Source organism: Dipodomys spectabilis, unplaced genomic scaffold (genome assembly GCF_019054845.1).
Source record: "Dipodomys spectabilis isolate Male_0828 unplaced genomic scaffold, ASM1905484v1 ptg001660l, whole genome shotgun sequence".
NCBI lineage: Eukaryota > Metazoa > Chordata > Mammalia > Rodentia > Heteromyidae > Dipodomys > Dipodomys spectabilis.
Window position 1 is genome coordinate 22,913 of NW_024872337.1, and position 9,055 is coordinate 31,967.

The 9,055-nt window shown below is 39.3% G+C and overlaps 1 pseudogene; it reads right to left on the reverse strand.

Moving 5' to 3' along the window:
- Positions 1-303: 303 nt before the first annotated feature.
- Positions 304-416, reverse strand: LOC122103089 (annotated as a pseudogene).
- Positions 417-9,055: the final 8,639 nt, after the last annotated feature.

The window sequence follows — 9,055 nt, forward strand, 5'->3', positions numbered from 1 at the left end:
CAAATACAGTGAAACAGGTGTTGTAGCATGGGGGAGGAACATATAAAGAAACAAAAAAACACATACTGTACGTTATAAGTACGTGAGAAACAATAGCAAGAAAAAAACCCACTTGTGTCCCTAACTTGGGGTTCATTTCTGTTAACATAACCTTATCTGGTCATGTACACATAACTTTTGACCTTTTCTGCTTATCTCAGACATATATTAGTTATTGAAAATTAGAGAAACCATGTGACCTATGTTTCTTTGGACTTGGCTTACTTCACTTAATAATTTTTTTCCAAGTCTTTCCATTTCCTGACAAATTGGGCGATGGAATGCTTCAGGAATTTGCCTGTCTTCCTTGCGCAGGGGCCATGTTAATCTTCTCTGTATCTTTCCAATGTTAGTGTATGTGATGCTGGATTGAGCACAGAACATTTTTTTATATATAAATTGTAATTGATTTTCTTAAACTAGACAATTCAACAAAAACTAAGTTTAAAAGAATTGTGAAATTTTAGAAACATGTACTTCTTACATAAGTACACAATTAAGAATAAAGTCAAGATTGACATGTCAAAAACAAAATAATTCCAGATACTTGTTGTTCAAGAGATGTGTAGGAGGAGGAATTCAATTATTCTATACAAGGGACATGTCATAATGAACACTGCAGCAAGTGTTAATGTTTGTTAAAAGTTTTAATGTTTTAAATATATTTAATTTTTGGAATTTGCTTATATATGCCAAAACTGGGACTGTTTGGCAGGTCATAATACTTTTCTATAAAGTATTTAAGATTTATGGTAGCAGATAAATACTACTAAGTATGTCCATTTCAGAGTTTATAGAAACTTTACTGATGAGAAGTTGCAAAGTCTTTCTGTAAAGGGGCAGAATAGAGTTGACTATGTTAGCTACACAGTTTCTGTTAAAACTGTAGGCCTTCCTTACTTTTTATGTTAGTGAGGAACAAATGATATAAGCCATATACAAATTATGAGGTGAACTATAAATGGTAATCTTAGTGGGTGATTTAAACACTACTTATAGCCTATAAAATTCTTGTGGAACATAATAATCTTAGCCAGTGTTAAATGTAAAGAAATATGACAATAATAAATCTAATTTGTAGTACACTTCAAATACTGAAAACACTGGTAATTGTTTCGTTTTTTATTGTGTTAATCATTAATATTTAATTATTGGTTTCCTTTATTTGTAGCATTGTTTTCCTTGTTGTAATATAATACAACTTTTTGTAAGTTGTCATTAGGAGGTACTTTGAGAAGGTTACTGCGATGGCCACACAATTTTTTATAGGTGCATGTGAATTTATAAAGAGGAAAATTAAGAACAAAATATGTATTTAAAAATGATCAAATAGAGTCTGATTCAGGAGTGTTGATAAATGTCCACACCTAAAATATTAGCGCTAGGCTGAAGCAGCGTTATTACAGAATTGAGGTCACAAAAGTGAGAGACTGTGTTTTGTTTTGATTTTATTTTTATTTTGTTGGTCATGGGGCTTGAACTCTGGTGCCTGGATGCTGTCCCTCAGCTCAAGGCTAGTGATACCACTTGAGCCACAGCACCACTTCCATCTTTTTCTGCTTATGTGATACTGAGAAATCAAACCCAAGGGCTCATGCATGCAAGGCAGGCACTCTAACATTGAACCACCTTCCCAGTACCTAAGAGACTGGGTTTTAAAAATCATCTAAACAACCTTTGCTTTCTGCTTTGGGTTATATAATGAAATATATGAGTATCTTTTTATGTTTTAGTGCATTGTCATACTTTTCATATATACTAACTTCACCCACTTTATCCTTGTCAAAGTTATGAAATATCTCTGAGAGTTTGCTTCTATGAAGATTGTTTTTTTGTTTTTGTTTTGTTTTTTTGGTCAGGTCGTGGGCCTGACCTCTGGGCCTGGGCACTGTCCCTCACCTCTTCAGCTCAAGGCTAAAGTTCTAACACTTGAGACACAGCGCCACTTCTGGCTTTTTTTTCCTGCTTATGTGGTGCTGAGGAATCGAACCCAGGGCCTCATGCATACAAGGCAAGCGCTCTACCACTGAGCCACCATCCCAGCCCTGTGAAGATTGTTTTTGCATTTATAATTTCTTCTGAGTCATTTTTATTTTTTATCAAAATCACTTTATATTTCATGTTGATGGGTATTTACACAGAGACAGGGATATAGTGGATTAAGTTTACCAAGTGAACATTAAAATTAAGCTCAAAAATAAAAATCAGCCTTAACACATATTTTCATATCTTCCCCCACATTCTCCCTAAAAGGAGACAATATTAAGCATGTCTGAGGGAGGCTTTTTAGCTCCAATTTTCTTGAGCTTCCTAGGTTTAGAATTCTTAAATCACAAAGACATGCTCTAATGGGAGTAAGATTTTTTGGTACACTTTGCCCTTCAGAATGTATTTCTTGTCCTTCCCTTTTCTCGACTACATTATTAGACATTCTTCTCAGAGATGACTCCATCTCCAACTTTTCACTCTTCCTAGGTGGACAAATGAATTTGCAAATCAAGACTCTTAGAAAGAATTTAAGAGCCTGAATCTAAGACACTTCTCTCACACACCATCCCTACAAAGACGCAAGTACCAAAGCAGGATACATAGTTTCATTTTTGTCTACCAAGGCCAATTCATGAGGTTACTTGCTTCTGAGGGTGCCTATTTGTGGCTCTTCCTGATGTTGCAGATTAACTTTATACCTAGTTCCATTATCAGCTACCAAGGATGGCATGTTTAGACCATCCAGGAAGTTGACTCAACAGGGTGGCTGAAAGTGTCTCCTATGAGGGGCTCCTAGGATCCCTCATGAATGGCACAGAAGATCTGTGTTGGAAATACCAGGAGCAATTAAGGTATCCTACAAACACCATCTCAGTATGGCAAAGTTTACACCTGCAGAAGGCATCCTGTCGCATGTCCAAGTTGAATAAGCACAGTGGATAGGCAGCTCAACACTGGCTCCCATGAATTTGAGCTTTGGGATCATCTTTAATGATGGCTCAAACTTTTGACCCCTTTCAAGCCAGTCAAAAGCTTTAATAGTCAACCAAATCCAAACACCTGACCATGTGAAAAATAACCACCTTTTACCCAACTGGTGCTCTACTACTAGTGCCATGCCTCTAGCCCCTAGCACTTCTCTAAAATAGCATTGGTAAGGTTTTGACTACCTTTACAAGGCCAGTGCTTATATCAGTCAAGCACTTCAATATTTAACTTCTACAATTCTCCCATCTGATTTTTCTTTCTTTTCTTCCAAACAATAATAATTGACTTTCCTATTCAGCAGTATTCAATAATATATTTTGATTTAAAAAAGGGTTTGATTAAGGCAGTTTTTCAATCAGTCACTGAACAAAACCGGTTATAGAAGAGATAAAGCACCCATGCACACATTAGTATGAAAACAATTAATAAAGAGGTAAATATTGACACCATGAATCATTGTTAAAATGCTTGCTCTATCATGAAACTAGTAAAGGGTTCTGCCACCACACACAGACACACAACCTTTTTTATAAGTGACTGGGGGCTGGTCTTGGGTTTGATCTCATGCTCTGGGCATTGTCCAAGAGCAGTTTTACTCAAGGCTACCACTTTAGCCACAACTCCAGTAGTATCTTTGGAAATAAAAGTCTCATCTTTCCTGTCTGGGTGGGCTTCAAACACATATCCTCAGAATTCAGCCACCTGAGCATTTAGGAATATACTCAGCATCATCTCAGTTTTTAGGTAATTTGTTTCCCGTATTCAATCCTTGTAAGTCTTTCTGTATCATTGGTCTCCAACCACCACACAGATTACCTTTGAAGTACATTTATTCTTTTATTTTTATATATTTATTGTAAAAATACTGTACAGAGGGGTTAGTTACATGAGCAAGGTAAGGCATACATTTCCTATCAAGCATTGTTACCTCCTCCTTTATATGTCCCCTACCATCCTTAACCTCCTAGCTCCAAAACTACCCTATACACTCCCCCCGAACCCCTCCTAAATTGTAAAGTTTGTTTTTTAACAGTGTCTTGTGCATCTCATTGTTACAATGGGTCAACCTGTATTCCCATTTAAGTATTCTGTTTTTTCCCTTTCCCTCCCCAAACTAGAGAAGTGTATATACAATATGGAGGGCACTAACATCAAAAACATTGGAAAGAGGGATTATGCCATTTTTGGGGGGACAGAGTACAAATAAACAAAAATCACATGGAACATTATAAATATGTTGGAATCAACAGCAAGAAATGAAAAAAACACTTGTGACCCTATGTTGGGGTTCATTTCATTTATCACAATCTTATCTGGTCAAGTATTATATTTAGACCAATTTTTCCCATGCAATCCTACAGTGGCTCCTAGTTACTTTTACACGGTGGCATTTCCAATAAACAAATCTTGCTGGTAAATAAAAGCACATATTGGAATAATTCAACTATGGAGATCATAGATTGTCGATAGCAACAGAATAAAACTAATTTAAGCTGCTTTTTCTGGTTTCTAGCTTTAAGCTCTTTGGGAAATTTTCAGATGCTCCTAAGTTAATATGAAATTTGTAAATATGTAGTTTGTATTTGCAAATATAAAGTTTGAATGACCCGCTAACTAAGAAGTCTCTCCTTACTTAATTTAAGGTGTTTGAGAATGGTCATGTGTGGATTGGGCAATGGAACCAAAGCACAGATTCCAGTCCACTTGGTCAGTAACATCTCCAATAGTGGTCTCCTGTAATACCACCAGACATTTCCCCTGGCTATGATTTGTACTTACTGCTCATCTCAAAGGGTTGGCCTTCACTACATCCAGGTAAGTTTCCCAGAAATGTCCAATTTTCCCCAGGTAGTTGACCTGTAAAGAATGGAGCTGATCAGTTTCAGGGGTTTTTGAAATAGGCTCTTGCTTCTGAGACGAGCAACAAGGTGTTCCAAGTTGTCTCAGATCACATTTTGCTGACCTATCATGAATTTCATGCACATGGGTTCTGAGCTCTATGACAGCACAAATAGGACCTCTTGTGTGGCCTCCCTGCCACACAGTCATAGCAGTAGTCCTTTTGTGGACAGAATCACCACAGTATTTACCTCACTTATTCAGTCTCAATTTGAATCTGGGTAGACTCAAAATTGGAAGACATACACAGAGTGTCTGCTCCAAGATTGAATTTGCAATCATATCGTAAGATTAACTAGAGTGTCCATTGAGGCCCTGGAACTAAGCATGATCACTTTAAGGGCATTAAGAGTGTTTGTAGTTCCCCAAGCAGGATGTTTTCACAAGTCAAACATTAGACATTTATCTGAATATTATGTAACTGAATCATGTTTTGACCAATTTTATCAGTAACTCCCTCCTTACTAGAAGGTAATGCCCCTGCCCACTAGAAGGGAAACTTGCATTCTTGTTAGATAGAAACCCCCAAAACTCCTTCCCTCTTGGTAGGAAACCCTTCCGCCCTCTTCGTAGGAAACCTTGTAGGTGTAGCTTGCCTTTTTTTTTTTTTTTTTTTGGTCGGTCTTGGAACTGAACATTTTGCCTGGGTGCTGCCCCTCAGCTCTTCAGCTCAAGGCTAGTCCTCTACCACTTGACCACAACACCACTTCCAGTTTTTGGTGATTTATTAGCGATAAGAGTATCACAGAATTTACCTGCCTTGCCTAGTTTGAATGACCATCCTCAGATCTTAGCCTGAAGAGTAGCTAGGATTACAGGCGTGAGCCACCAGTGCCCATATTTTTTTTTCTTTTTTCTTTTCTTTGTTCTTAGATTTGTCGGTTGTGAGGCCTGAAATCTGGGCCTGGACACTGTCCCTCAGCTCTTCAGTTCGAGGATAGCTCTCTACCACTTGAGCCACAGTCCTTTTTCTGCTTACATGGTGCTGAGGTATCAAAGCCAGGGGTTTATGCATGCAAGGCAAGCACTCTACAGCTAAACCACCTTCCCAGCTCTTCCTCTGAATTTTTAGTTAACTCACTTGCCAATGTTCAAACCTTCTAAGGACTTTGTGCAGGGACTGGGAAGGTGGTTCAGTGGTAGAGTGCTTGCCTTGCATGCCTGAGGCCCTGGGTTCGATTCCTCAGCACCACATAAGCAAAAAAGAAAAAAAGCCAGAAGTGACACTGTGGCTCAAGTGGTAGAGAGCTAGCCTTGAGCTGAAGAGCTGAGGGACAGTGCCCAGGCCCAGAGTTCAGGTCCCACGACTGGACCCCCCCCCCCCGCAAAAAAAGGGTCTTTGTTCAGCTTTGGTCTCCAATCATAACAGAAGCTCTTCCCTTGTCAGATAATGTTTCTAGAGCTAATTTTCCCATGCCATCCTACTAGAGCATTTAGTTTATTGGTTTAAAAAAATTAGTATAATTAGCAAACCTCTTTTGATTTTATTCTACTCTATATTTTATTTTTGCCAGTCCTGGGGCCCCCTGAGCTTCTTTTGCTCAAGGCTAGCACTCTACCAGTTAAACCACATTGCCACTTCCAGCCTTTTCTGTTTATGTGGTCCCAAGGAATAAAACACAGGGCTTCATGCATGTTGGCCAAACAATTTACCACAAAGCCATACTCCCAACCCCCAAAATATTTTATTTATACTAATCATAAGAATAAAACTGATTGATAAGGTGCTGTCTGGTTTCAGGCTTTGAACTTTTTGGAAACTTATGCGGGGGGGGGGGGATCCTGAAAAGGCCCTAAGTAATTAGGAAGTACGAATGACCCTCTAGGGAAGGGGTCTCTCCTAACTAGTATAAAATGTTTGAGAATGGACAGGTGGATGAAATGCTAGGGTGAAAGGGATGGCCAATTGAACCAAAGTACAGGTTCTACTCTAGTTGGCCAGGAAGGTCTACAACACTGGTCCGCAATAACATTAGACATCTCCCCTGGCTATATTTACTGATTACTGCTCTTCTCTTCAAGGTTTGGATTTCACTGCATCTTGATAAGTTTCCCAGAAATGCCAATTATCCCTCCCCGTACCTAGAGAAGCAAGGGGTATAGTTGTCTTGGGAAGATAGGGTTTTTGTCTTAGATCCATACTCTTGTGAACAGTAACAGCAGGGTCTTACAAGTTTTCCCAGGCCATGTTTGACTGACAGATCAGGCATCCATGCCCTTGGGGATCTGAGGTTTATCATAGTAGGAAGTGGACCACTTGTTTTTCTGGTTTCTGTGCCACAGAATCTTAACATTAATGGTGGGCAGAAGATTTAACCCATTTCACCCAAGCATTATTTTCTTCATCATAAGACTTGAGCTGAAGGGCTCAGGGACAGCACCCAGGCCGAGAGACTTTCCTGCCTGGGCTGGCTTTGAACTCTAATTCTCAGATCCTGAGTAGCTATGATTGCAAGCTACTGGCACCTGGCTTTTGACTTGAATTTTAAGTCTACCCAGAGAGTCTGCTTCTGAAAATAAGGTTCAATGCCATACATCCTTGGATCAGCTAGAGGATCAATATAGGCTTCAGAGTTAAAGTGGGCAGCTGAGGGAGTTTAGTGAGTAGGACTTTTTTGAGTTCCCCTTTCAGGATATAAGATTTAAAACACACACATGCAAGCACAAATTCATAACAAGTTTTTGTTTGGACAAATGCACATTACAGAGCTCCATAATAAAATCATCCATTATTTAATAGTGTTCTCAGACCTTTGTCAACATTCTCCCAATGGATTATCAGAAGCAGGTCCTTAGATCGTTTTTCTTGGGTTCCTTAGGCCTAGAATTCTTATTCCCCATTTTAGCAGGTCTCTTGTGATTTCTGTTTTTGGTGCACTTAATCCTCCCTATTGTAAGTTTCTTGTGAACCCTTCTCATATTTAACTCTCCCGTTACTGGAGATTTCTCAACAATGGATTCCTCCAGCTCCCACATGTTTATTCTTGGGCCAGAGATTGAATACACACATCAACACTCAAGTTCTCTTTGTGCCTAAGACACACTCAGCCCACAAAAATCCCCAACAACCCAGGTAGTATGCTCTAGTCCAATTTTTCCTCTCATGGCTAATGTATGAGATTACTTTTAATTGAGGTGCTTCCTTGGGCTCTTTCCTGAAATTGCTGATACATTTTCCTTCCTTTACCACAACAGATGGTGTTTAACCCAACCTTGAGCTATCTCAACAAGTCAGAATGTGGTTCCTCCTGAGAGTCTCCCTACATATCCCTTGCATAACATGGATCCTGGACTAGTCCCAACATTGTTGGGAATACTCCCCTACTGTAACCCGAAAGGAACTTCAACTTGGCAAAGTTTAGCTCTGTTAAAGGGCATGTTATTGACAGGAAGCAACCACTCTGAGTAGGAAGTCTTCCCAGGTTATATCCCTAATGAGTTACTACTTCTGGTATTGATCGCAGGTTGTGTTCACAATCTTGCTCTATTGGCTCTTTTGAAGCTCAGCTGGTTATTTTGAAAGGGGTTAACAGTTTCAGAGAAATCCACTAGACCAGGACAACCAGGCCAGCAATTGTTAGAAAATTCTTATTCAGCTTGTGCTTTATGAGTTAAACTATTCCTCAAGTCCCTAGAACGATTTTAGTAACAGGATATACTTTAGTTATATAGCTTTTTGGAAGATGATTATGCTTAGTCAATGCTTTCCCTCAATCCATCATTTTCAGAGAAAAAGATTATTCTAACTCCTACACAGTCCATTTCCAGACAGAATTTATTATAAGAAGCTCCCTTTTTGGAATGGAGGCTTATGAGCTTCCAGGTGAAAACACCTTATTTGCATATTGCCTAGGTTCCCTTGGCAAACTCGCCTCAGCAAGTGGTTATGAAACCAACAGCTATGTGTGGCTGCTTCATTATAAAGAACCTGTCTTGTACTTGTGCTCCTACTGCTAATAGAAAGAGGAAAGACTGCTCTCTGAAAGCACGTAGCTATGGACTTAAGCACTCTTACTGAACCCTGAGCACAGAGCACAGATTGAGCTGCAGCATTTTCAGAGCCATAGATGAATCAGTCAGATACAAGCTCCATGGCTGACCACAGGGCACACTTCTGATGCCACATTTCTGAGGCAAAGCA